The 13,498-nt window shown below is 35.6% G+C and overlaps 1 protein-coding gene across 1 annotated transcript in view; it reads left to right on the forward strand.

Annotated features, from left to right (window-relative positions):
* LOC113231661 (tolloid-like protein 1) overlaps positions 1 to 13,498 on the forward strand; it is a 158,655-nt gene that overhangs the window by 92,112 nt on the left and 53,045 nt on the right. The gene's annotated exons all lie outside the window — the stretch shown is intronic.

Here is a 13,498-nt window from a genome sequence, read left to right on the forward strand (position 1 = left end):
GCACGGTATGCAAGAAGACGTCGGTTCGAATCCGACCGGTTCGAAGGCTTTTTCTGAGTGTTCGATCTTTGTATTAATAATTATAACAAATTAGTGGAGTAATTTCACAAAAAAAAAAGAATTGAATATCAATTCAATAAAAATTTAATTAAACTTATGCTTACTAATAAATAGTAGTAACTAGTGTTTTTTTAATAGAAAATCAAATTTTCAAAACATTTGTTCAAAATTGATTTACAATAATAATCATAAATATTTTTGTACTTCAACAGCTACAATTCTGACGTATGATTCCCCTTAGGAAACAAAAGACTTAAGCTGTGAAAGAAGCAACAGAATAGAAACAAAGTACATTTACTCGAGAACAAGATAAAACCATTTAAAGAACATTGAAAGAATAAAAAACTCGAACAGATAAAGAGACTTGGGAAAACAAAACGCACTTACATATTACGAGCTTCCATATTAAAGTAGACGTGTTGCTGGAGGCTTGAACAAATGCGGAATATTTACAACTTAAACTAGAGTAGTTTTTCTTATCTCTGACTATAAAAAATTGTAGGAAAATGTATTTGAAAGCATATGATAACACATGTTGTTTGTTTTATTATATTCTTTTGATAAAGCCAAGAACACTTGCCCTGTTGACGTATATGTAGAATGAGCACAATGTAGTGATGTGATAACTAGTTATTTTATTGCAAGTAGTATCCGCTCCTACAAGTAATGATGTATTGTATTTGACTCGCTTACACACTACCACGTGATTCCGGGCTGACAGTCGAACATAGACTGACCTTACACCCGCATCCTGTGACGTGTGCGCTCGAGACAAATCATAGACAATCCGCATATACTACATTGAATATCACGTTCTTACTACCATGATATTCGTATATTATTTGTGTAAATACTCCACCACTTTGCTATTATTATTAGACTTAATAAACACAAAGAAAAATGCAACAACACAGAGAAATTCGTAATTTGGAGAGATAGTCCCGGTATGGCCAGGTCGCTGGTTCGAGTCACGCAGGAATGAAGTAGTTTTTGTTTGTTCAGTATTTGTATCAATAATAACAACAAACTAGTTTAAATGTTACCTACAAAATTTCTACCGAGAAAAACAACAGTAGATAAGTACGTACTTTCCACTCTTAGGAGATGAAGTTAAGATTGAAGTTAATTAGTCTCAAGTAGTTGGCTTTTATACAACTTTGCACAGAAGCACACTTAAATGAAAACATATAACAATGACTAGGCACTAACTTAACTACAATTTTCCAGACCGTTTTGTTAACTTATTCAATCTTAAGATTTATCCTCTTATAATGAAAAGATATTCGACAAGATACAAGATTATGCATAAATTATGCAAAGGAAATATACTTTTAGGAAATGAAACAATTTTTCCGGATTTAAATCGCGTATATTTGTTTTTTCAAACAAACCGACGTTTCGGGACATTTACAGGTCCCATGGGCCCGCATCAAAGAACATATAGCTGATGTCAAACACCGTCGCATAAACAAATCTGCAGACTGCGAACATGTCACGGATAAACCTACACATTCAATGAATTTTACAAACCCTAGGTCGTTATCTACCCAGGATGCTGCGAGAGGCCATTGAAATTAAAAAACATCGTAATTTCAACAGGGAAGATGGTTTCTCCGTACCACCAGTTTGGGATCCAGTATTTCCTCTAATGAAAAATCCCAAACAGACATAAGACTGCAGTACTAATTAATATGTTTTAGTTTATTCTAATTTCTAATAATAAATTGAACTTAATAAAAATTCATTCAATAAATAATTTGTAAAACTTTGTGTAGCGTAAATTGGAATGTTTTCTTTGTAAAATTAAAAATAAGGTATTTAATTAATAACTATTGTAACTATAATGAAAAAATAAGGTGGTTTGCATCAATATTAGACATAACTGGTTGAAGACTGTACCACCTCAGTCAACCGTGACCATGGGACCTGTAAAGGGCCCGAAACGTCGGTTTGTTTGAAAAAACAAATATACACGATTTAAATTCGGAAAAACAGTTTCATTTCCTATGTGTAACAAACCTAAGAACTTGGTAAATATACTTTTACTTACCACTTGACCTTTGTCAACAGAGCTTAATATCATTTTGTGTACAAGCCAAAGTCGTACGTTTGTTTTATCAACGTAATTATATCACGATCAATTATTTCTGGGAACTCACGAAATAGAACGAAATTGACAAGTCGTACAATATTTTTTAAATAATGTATTTCGTGTCAAAATGTTCATGTTTTGATGAACAGTCTTGCAGTTTATCTCATCATTCTATATAAATTATTGATTTTCTGATACAGGTAAAAGTATTTGTAGTTATTTGAAAAGTTAGTCCGAATTTTCAAAAGTCGAAGTACAATATAGTTTTTAATTTAATCATAATAATTATACGATTTCAAAAAAGAAAGAGGATCTCAATTCCTTTGTCCTTAATTTGACTGTATTTTTATTGTATATAATGTTACGCCATTATTCCGATATTTGTCAACCGATTTAGTTTACAATTTTTTTTTTGGAAAGTTATCGAATTTATTGAAATTACATCACCACTGCCATTCATATTCGAAGTTTAAATTCCACAAATTAGGAGATAAATCCGCTTTATTGAATTTCACCCACGTTCTGTCAAACGATTTCAATGAAACTTAGCACATAGATGTAATTTCAATAAAAGTTAAATGTTATGGTGACCTAGAGCTGATTTAATGATGGAAATAATAATAATAACAATAACGCACAAAGTCGTAGCCCCACACTAGGGAAACACTATATCGCCGGTGCCATGGACACACACATAGATAGACAACCACAAATTACACCTAAACTTACGAGAGAAATAAATGTAGGCCATACAAATATTTATCCGGGCCCGGGAATCGAACCCGGGACCTCTGCGTGGCAATCCAGCATGATAACCGTTCGGCCACGGTGGCAGTTAATAGAAATAGCAGACAGATGAGTCGAACTCCTTAACAATGTACAAGCGGCTACCTTGTGTTTGGGTACATATGATTCGTTTTGACGAGGACTTAGTACTATATCATTGAGGACTTCCATATACATTCAGTATTATGGAAAGCCTATCATAATACTTTGAGGTCAGTTTCTGTTTATAAAAAACATTTCGGGTCAACTCTGTAAATCACCTCTAATGGTATACATTAGAGTTGATATCAAATTGTATTGAACGTGTTATCTGTACCTCCACAATAAATATACGTGAGTGACAAACAGAGGATCCAGGTCGAGGCTTTCGTTAATAGAGAAGTCTGGTAAAGTCGTTAACAACAAGTGACATAATCGGCTAAACAAAGAACCCACCGCTTGTCAGTCCCCTTTCGTCAGCCGGCAAGCCGTTTCATACTTCGGGAAAGAAAGGGCGTAAACACCTATTTTTATAAAATAATAACTATATACATACAATTGTCGTCGAGTTGCGGACACCAGCCCGTTACACCAAGTACCAAGTACATACAATACATACGAGGAGCGGCTGATAAGTAATGTCATATGACTATTTCCAATGCAAAAATATACTGGTCATTATTGTTACGCATTCGTTGTTTATTCTTCTTTCGAAATTAGTGTTTCATTATTTCGTTTCGCTTTGTATAATGGCGGAAGAAATAAGCAACAGCTTAAAAATGAGCTACAATTATTTTCAGACCCTTTCTGACTTTCAGTTCCCTATCCAACAAATATAATAAGAGCATTGCCTATATAATTTCATATTGAATAATAATCTCAGTACAGAGTACTAAAAAAACCGACCTCAAAAGTACGTGGAATTACGTGTATTTGCTAAGTTTTATTGAAATATCCCCTAGTTCGCCACTATACAGGACTTGACACTGGAGATAATAAAAATCGGTTCTCACTACTCAAAGTATATTGAGAGAAAAACGTCTTGAATTGGAGAAATAGCAAAATCAACCATTAAAGTAATTGCTCCTAAATTAAAATTAGGCGCTATTTATAAAAATGAATCTTCATTCGTGAGCAGCCACCCTTCGAGGTGGATGATTTTCTTCAAAATGAAATGGGACCACTATGGAAGTACCCATCTTTGCACCTGGATCGCCAGTTTTTTGATCGAGCGGAGCATTAAAGTTGCGTTAGACGGTTTCTGCTCGGACTCCATGCTCATCAACGCTGGCGTTCCCCAGGGGTCAGTGCTATCACCAACCCTGTTTATCCTGCATATCAATGATATGTTACTGACAAGTAACATTCATTGCTATGCGGATGACAGTACTGGTGATACCTTTTATACTGGCCGTGCAAATATGACCCAACAGGAAGTGGTAGAAGGAAGAGCACAACTTGTGTCTGAAATCGAGACCTCACTGGAGCAAGTCTCCGTATGGGGCCGACAAAATCTGTCCGCTTTAACCCCACAAAGACACAAGTTTGCGCGTTCTCCGCTAAGAAAACTCCATTTGTTATAGCGCCTAAGTTCCAAGGCACTCCCCTCGTCACCTCTAATAGTATAGGCATCCTTGGCGTCGACATCTCGAACGAAGTCCAGTTTCGGGGTCATTTGGAGAATAAAGCCAAAATGGCTTCTAAAAAGATTGGTGTGCTCAACAGAGCGAAGCGGTGTTTCACATCGGGGCACCGGCTTTTGCTATACAAAGCTCAGGTTCGGCTCCATATGGAATACTGCTCGCACCTCTGGGCTGGAGCACCTAAGTATCAGCTTGATCCACTTGACTCCATCCAACGTCGGGCTGTTCGAATTGTCGACGACCCTATGCTTACAGACGGTTTAGAGCCCCTTAGTTTGCGGAGAGATGTTGGCTCTCTGTGTGTGTTCTACCGTCTGTATAACGGGGAGTGCTCAGACGAACTCTTTGAGTTGGTGCCTCCGTCACTCTTTTACCACTGCACGACCCGCCGAAGGAGAAGACTCCATCCCCACTTCCTCGATGCTTGGCACGTCACGACCACTCGAGCATCTCGTTCGTTCCTTCCCCGAACCAGTAAGATGTGGAATGGCCTTCCTCCTGAAGTGTTCCCCTTGCGCTATAACATGGAGTTCTTCAAAAGACGTGTAAACAAGGTTCTCCGGAGTCGGCAACGCATGGGTGATGCCTCTGGTGTTGCTCGTGTCCATGGGCGACAATGACCACCTCCCATCAAGTGGCTTGTCTGCTCGTTTGCCTACTAGTTAACATAAAAAAAAACCCCCTTTTCAACAAAAAAAGAATCATGAAAATCGGTTCACATATACCGGAATTATCGCATAACATACATACAAAAAAAAATAACATGCAGTTGAATTGAGAATCTCCTTCTTTTTTTAAGTCGGTTAAAAAACAAGCAATTGCCATTGTCGTCTTTATTTCATACATAATACTAGTACATTACATAGATATCGTTGTACATTGGTTGTACACAGGTAGATTAGTTTCAGCCGCCACTCGTATCATCACGCCAGTCTCCCACCGGGGTGGGCAGAGACCATGAACCTCCACCTGCTACGCTCCTGACAAACCTCCTTCGCCTCCTACACTCTCACCTCTTCCCTCTTCACAAATGCCTCTTTATTCTTGATACTTTTAACGCGGCTTTTTTAAGGACATCCTCAATCCGATCGAGATATTATGTTCGCCGTTATGTACGCCGAGGTCTGCCTCTTCCCATGCATCCATTCGCGCCAGCCATTTCCGCCGTCAATCTACACAAATATTCATTCTTAAAACATGACCAAACTCTCTATCCTGGTCACTACATCATCTTGCAAAAAAATCGCATATGAAAAATTATTTTTCTGAGTTTTCGATCTTTGTATTAATAGTTATAACAAACTAGTGGAGTAATTTCACAAAAAATAATTGAATATCAATTCAATAAAAATTTAATGAAAAATTATTGTTAAAATATTTGATTATTGATTGTACTTGGGCAAAATTTTGATGCACTTTCGTTTTGTGTTCAGTTATAAAAAAAGATAATAATATGAACCAAAACGTTTATACATTTTTATTTATCGCTCGTATTGTAGACTTCGTGTTTTGGCTTTTACGCCATTGCTTCTCCAGAATATGAAATACAGCCTGTCTCAAAACAGGTCACAACAGTGGGGATATGTATCCGCCCTTATGATTGGGTGTTGGTGAAAAATCGTAAATAATCATAAAAAACAATGTTTTAGACTTTGTTTGTTGTCGAGCGGCTTCCACATTGGTTTTCACGGTGTGTCGCCATCTTTGAGGTCCCGTGTGCGATCCCTGGCCCACTGACCCGTCCGGTAAGAAAGTAACTTTCCGAATCTGGGTGTTTGTAGTACCGTCGCCGTCATTGTTTCCAATTTTCATAACACAAATACTTACATACTTTGACGTCAGAGCAATGTGTTATTGACTAACATTTATTTATTTATTTAAAGTTTACATAACTAATAACATAAGAAAACGTAAACAGATCTATTCTATAGAGAACAAAAAATAAAAACTGGACGACCGAATTAGATGATAAGTTTGGCGGTGTTTTGTGATAACGCTGTCAATAACAATAAAAGATTCTCAAAACAGGTATTTAATTGCGAATTGCGAGTTCGAAACGACAGTGAATAGCGACACCGCCGCCGATACTCTGAATGCTCAGAGCCCGTGAGAGATTATTTATTATGTTTCGGTAGGATTATTTTCTCAAACCCCAACTAAAACGTGCTTCATTCTTTTATTTCATTAGTATTTAATTCATCATCGTCTGCGTTTATTTTTACATTAGTTCCTTTCATGAGTTAACACGGACTAACGAAATTTATTTTTTACATTATTTTTTGTCTTTTTCCTTATGAACATTTGAGAAAATTCTAAAATATAGCAACGGAAAAATGTTGTTAGTATCATCTTTCGACTTGTGTTTTGTATATTTCGAAAATAGCTAAAAATAAACCTATTTATCAGAAAATCGTATTACTAATTAATAAAATATAAAAGAATAAATGTGTATGTCATTGCCTGAGGTAGCGTCAAAGTTACTTAGAGCTACTTACTACATGAGTACAAGCTTAAATCTTTTAATGAAATATCTCACAGTACAAAATGAAATAAATTAAAAAGGGCTTTATTGGAAATTAAATATTTTTTCTAATTATTAGTAATATTTTTTACAATACCAAGTGATGGGACGAACAAGTCGTGCGCCGGGTAGTAAGCGACACGCCTGTCCATAACAGTTGCAGTACCACTCAGAGCTTTTAAATCACAAAGATCTGAGAAGAATTTTCACTGCACCTCATCACCCTGAGACATAAGTTGACAAGTCTTAAGTGTCTGTAATTTTACCAACACCCTCACCCTTTAAAACCGAAACGCAATAATCGGCAAAAATATTTAACGTGGCATTCTCCGGACGATCTCTTTCACATAGAGCTCTATTGCTATTTTAATTTTATTAGTGCAAAGATCGAACAAAAATTATTTCAACTTAACAGGATCCGAACCAGTAACCACAACATACAAGGGCGATGCCCTGACAACAGAGCTACGGATCGAGTCAGCAGATTTTACGAATTCCTCTGTTATAAAATTTAGTATTGGGGTTTCTCGGCTTTTTAACGCCTTAATTTCTCAACTTATAATCTCAGTACAGAGTACAAAAAAAACCAACCTGAAAAGTTCGTGGAATTACATCTATTTGCCAAGTTTTATTGACCACATTGCACAGCAGCCCTTACCCTTCAAAACCGGAACACAGTAATGCTGACATTACTGCTTGGCAGCAGAAATAGGTAAGGTGGCAGTACTTCCCTGGACGAACTCTTTCACAAGGAGCTCACCTGCTACTAAATTCATCCCCTAGTTCACGGATTCATCCCCTAGTTCGCCACTATACGGGACTTAACACAGGAGATAATAAAAACGGTGCTCACTGCTTAAAGCACATTCAGAGAAATACCCTTAAATTGGAGCATAGCAAAATCAACCATTAAAATAATTGCTACTTATAAAATTTAGGCGGTATTTATATAAATTAGTCCTCATGCGTGAACATTCCGTCGGCCGTAGAAAGCTTGCCTTTCAACCAGTAATATTTGCTTCAGGTAGTGGACAAATTTTTGAAAAGGATCTTCTTACAATTCCTGTAGAAGTTTTGATATTAGCCACCCTGGAAACACGAGTTCTAGCTCGACCACGTTTCCATTTTAACGGTTCATCTTCTATACGTCTTTACAAATACGCCATTTAGTCCTCAGTTGAAACTCTGAGACATATTCTTTGCTCCATCTGCACCATAAATGTTGTCGATGTTTTTCAAATTGCTAGAAACGACTCAAGCGATTTTTTGGCACATTTTGATAATCCTGGCTTCGCAAGGAAGTGAGCGATCTACCGATGATGAAATGTCCTGGCGTCAATGGCATTAGATCTTCTGGATCGCTCGAGAGATGGATAAGTGGTCGTGAATTGAGGATTGCTTCAATTGCCTACGTGGCCCAACGGTTATCATGCCGGACTGCTACGCAGAGGTCCCAGGTTTAATTCCGGGCCGGGAGAAATGTTTCTATGGCCTACATTTATTTATCTCGTGAGTTTGGGTGTAATTTGTGGTTGTCTAAGTGTGTGTCCATGGCACCCGCGATACAGGGTTTCGCAAGTGCGGGGTAATTTTTTTTTATAAAGTGACGGGACGAATATATCGTGCTTGATGGTAAGCTACACGCCTATGTTGAGTGTGTGCGTTATAACATGCTAATTTCGACAAGTGCTGTATAAAGCTCTTCAAAAGTTAAGTTACAATTGCCCAACACTCTTTGTAAATGATATTTGGTCGACTTTACCTTTCATAGATCTCCGAAATGAGGCGAATAAGCTGGAATAAAACAAATTTATTTCTTCATTGGCGACCTCAGATGACAGCGAATCACAATTACTTGTTAAATTTTTTGAAAGGTCGTTGTGAGTGTTGTCACCAACCAGGTCAATGTGGATAGCCTTTGTCGTGAAACATATAAAAAGGCTATGTCTACCTTCACCAGTCTATATTCACGATCTTGACGACTAGCAGTTAAGTTTACTTATTTTCTTGATTTGAAGCTTATATGTCCTTGACCAGGTAGATAAAATCCGGCTTCGATCTAGGACCACGTACAGGTCTTAACACAGGAGATAATAAAAATCGGTTATCACTACTTAAACTATATGGAGACAGAAAAACGTCTTCAATTGGAGCATAGCATAATCAGCCATTAAAATAATTGCTCCTTATAATAAAATTTAGGCGCTATTTATAAAAATGAGTCTTCATGTGTGAACAGCCAACCTTTGAATTCGATTCCTTTTTTTAATAAAAAAATATTAAATAACGTCATAAAAAATCCTTCAATCGGCGTAGCCCATTTATGAAAAATATTATAATAATTTATTATTAATTGGTTGCACCCACTTACAAATCTCCAATTTTGCATTCATTCATTCATTTCACGTCTACGTTGGGCCACGAAGGCAGTTTTACTAACTTTTAAAATTACTTTGGTGTCTTAATTTTTATCTCGATTAGTCATAAAATATACAGGGTGTCCGGTAATGAATGTATCATACTGAAATGGCTTATAGCACAGCTTAAGACTGTTCCAAAAAAAATGCAAAAAAAAATCTATCCCATGTAGTACCTAAGGAATGTTTTTTTTTTCTTAAAAGTTAATTATTTTTATTTTATTTTAGGTTTTTGTGCACTATGACTACAAATGAATGAATTTATTTGGTTTTTTGGTGTCATAATATTCTACGGTAACTGTGTCCTTAGATAAGCAGTAAATGGTATGACTAAGTAATGTAATTTTTTTTTTTTTAAAGTTTAACTTCATTTTTCAGAGAAATAATTTATTTTTTACGAAGTTTACGCGCTTTCTGTATAAAAAAAAAAGTATGATAACCTGTGTGGCCAAGTACTTTAAAATAATGTAGGTTTAATGAGGATTTCAAACTGATATCATTTCTCATTGTATCTAATGTAAATATGAAATTATTGCTATTAATGTGCAAACGGAGTAAATTTTAGTAAAAAACTATGTTTGCAAAATTGGAACATTTCTTATCCTGAATTGTTCTTGACTATTGAGTTTTGATAAAAAATAATATTAGGCATTAATAAAACTTTATTTAAAACTTATTTACAGCAAAATTATGCAAAGTAATTTTTCAATTCTTGTCTTTAAAGTACCACGTGGGACCGTTATTTGCCACCCGTACGATAGCCACATTCCGCCCGTCTTTTGTTCATCAAAAAATCTATCCCATGTAGTCGTGGGATAGATTCTTTTTTTGCATTTTTTTTTTGGAACAGTCTTAAGCTGTGCTATAAGCCATTTCAGTATGATACATTCATTACCGAACACCCTGTATATAATTCGAAGAGATCACACAATGGGTTTTAACAGTGTACCATAATATAATAAAATGCTGCTATTGACCCTATCAACACATAACTGAAAAAATTATTTAAAATTGACACACTGGATTTTCCTATTATTTCAATACTCAATACTCAATATATTTATTGCATTCATATGGTAAACATGTCTTAAATTTAAAATAATGCTACACATATGACCCCTTTATTAGGGATAACAATAACAGCAGAGGTAGGCCGAGGTTTCAATTATTAATTAAAATTGTTATTTATCAAATAATAATATTTAAAAAATGTCATATAGAGAAAGATAAAGAAATAAGTCATATTATATATTTATTCAGCCATCGCATTATTATAATTCCGAAAAATCCACGAATCGAATATTTTAAACAAAACCCAGCAACAGTTGCACAAAGATGTAGAATGTACAGGAAGCGTCATTGAGTTTCCTTCCGGCGTCGCTCCTGAATGTGGGTCGGCGTACGTGTCACTGTGTTGCCACGTGTCATATACCCTCGCGTGCAGGTGTGATCCCATTTCAAATGAGTGTACAAAATGCCAACAAATGTAAAAGTGCCGGAAAAGTACCAGTGTTACCATTCTTCCATTCCGAAGTGTCACCGGTGATGGCATTCACTATTGGTTGGTATATATAATAGTATCATAGTGTTAACCTTCATCGTTTTCACAAACTGCTGTATTATTCGTCACACTTTCGTCGTAGAGTAAAACGCATGATGTTACTTAGCTTTCAAAAGCACACATTCTCTACTGAGCGTAGTATATCTACCTTTTTACATATGAATATAAATAAAAAACTATACCAAAAATATGTTGATCTGAAAAATTCGCCTAAGCTTGTTACGACAATTAATAGAGGGGCTGTATACAGTGGGTTGTAGAAAAGATCTTTACATTTAATGCGATTAATTCGCATCCGTGGTATAATAAGGTCACATCTGAGGTTTAAAGATTCTACGAACAAACTTGGTTGAATACTTTTTTTTATTTAAATAGAAGAAGTTATAAAATTTTACCTATACATAATTTGTTCTTGTAATTATTAAATTCAAAGATCGAACACAAAGAAAAATTCCTTCGACACAACAGAACTCGAATCTGCGTTCACGCAATTCCGTGCCCATTGCTCTACCAACTAAGCCACAGGTCGAGTTACTAAGTTGACGAAATTCTTCTATGTGTCTGTTGCAGATTTTTGTATCGAATTTTCCGGCTTTTAACGCCGTTGTTTCATGTAGTTTGTGTTATTTAGTTATTTTTATGACTTTCATATGCTATAGTTATTTTTGATACAAGTGCGGAAAGTTAGTCATTATTCACGAGTCTCGAGGCTTGCCCAGCCAGAGGCGAGGGTCAAGACTCGAGACAAGTGAAAATGACAAATCCGCACATGTATCAAACGACGTTTTTTACTACATTTGCGAAAAAACTACATTGAAAGTAAAATAAAACAGTATTTAAAAAAGCTCATTTTATTTATTTATTTTATTTATTTTTCAGAGTATAATGGCGACTGTTGCCAGTATTCAGCCACATTAAAATTACTATTTTAGTGGCGCGACGCGCAGCGGTCTCGCGTAATACTCACCTCCGGTCATTGTTAATACTCAATCAACCATCTTTATGGAAAATATTTTGGTATTTTAAATGTAACCCGTTGTTTTATAAAACACCTATGCAATTTAAACATATAAGATGTTTGTAAATAAATAATGTAAAATGTAAATAATAATTTAATGACGAAAGACTTACGTCACTAAGCACATAAATATTAAATAAAATATACAACATCTTTAGTTCTATGTTTAAGACTTGAAACAACAGTAAATTAAAAAAAATGGAAAAGTAAAAAGCACCAGTGCGAAAAATCCAACTTTCGGCACAATTTGTTGTACGAACAATACCACATTTTGAGCAACTGTATTAAAAAAGAACTTTTGTTGATCATATGAATAGATCAGATGTGGCTTTGTTATACCAGTTACATTTTACTATATCGAAGCGAAATTAGAGATGTTACTTCATGAACCATTTATAATAGACGTTTGTGCAATTGGTCGTATTAGTGGTGCTAGCGAAATACCTGGTAGTAGGTATTGTGGACTGATATTTAATAAAAAGACGCGCCGGCAACTCGCCATCCAAAGATATATGCATTCAAATAGCAGGAAGCGGCACTGAGGTTCCTTCCGCTGACGTCGTTTTGAATGTGGGACACATTGCTAATCCGTATCACAACTCGCACACCGTGAAATCTTGAGAATTTTAAAGTCAAGGAAAAGATAAATATTGAATAAATCGTATTTGAGACACTCAAATGTCTTATACCAAAGCGCATATGACACATTTTTTTTTAAATAACTGTCTAGGTACTCTATCTACTCTGAACAATTTATCTTCACATGTACATATTAAGAGTTTGCTCATGTAGTATATATTGAGCACAAAATTATCACACAAAATATGTATGGGTACATTTAACAAAATTATTTTCAGATATCAATCAACAATGTACCTAACCACAATTGCCTTAAGGTTGATTTTAACGCTTAAACTTTTTGTCGCTAACTACGCCTAAATTAGAAACATCCAACACAGTATCAAGAAGCTAAAACAATCAAGAATCAAATATATCTTCAGTATTGTAACACAATATACAAGTACAATAACCTCAATTAGTTTCAGCTCTATAGGCTACAAACTCATTTGGAAGTGTTTAGCACGTGAAATGAGACAGATCCAGGTCAAGAGGTTGTATTGGGAAGTACATCTCAAATGCTTAAGTGTGATTACACGACGTCCTTGAACCCTGAGAATTTGATGTCGGAATAGAGATGTTAGAGGGAATTATCTAGTTTATACAATTGTTATGTATTAAGGCGTTCACCCCTGACAAGTCATTTTAAAGTTGCCATTATATTCTTTTTCGTCAATATAAGGTAGAAACAGATTCCCATCAGTGCCTACTTTTATGTAGCGCGGATTTATATCATTACTCTAAGGACATTGAATTTTAGATCCCAAACGAGGCTAATCCTGTGCTATGTCACTCCTGGCCGT

This window comes from Hyposmocoma kahamanoa, unplaced genomic scaffold (genome assembly GCF_003589595.1).
Source record: "Hyposmocoma kahamanoa isolate Upper Pololo Valley unplaced genomic scaffold, ASM358959v1 66, whole genome shotgun sequence".
NCBI lineage: Eukaryota > Metazoa > Arthropoda > Insecta > Lepidoptera > Cosmopterigidae > Hyposmocoma > Hyposmocoma kahamanoa.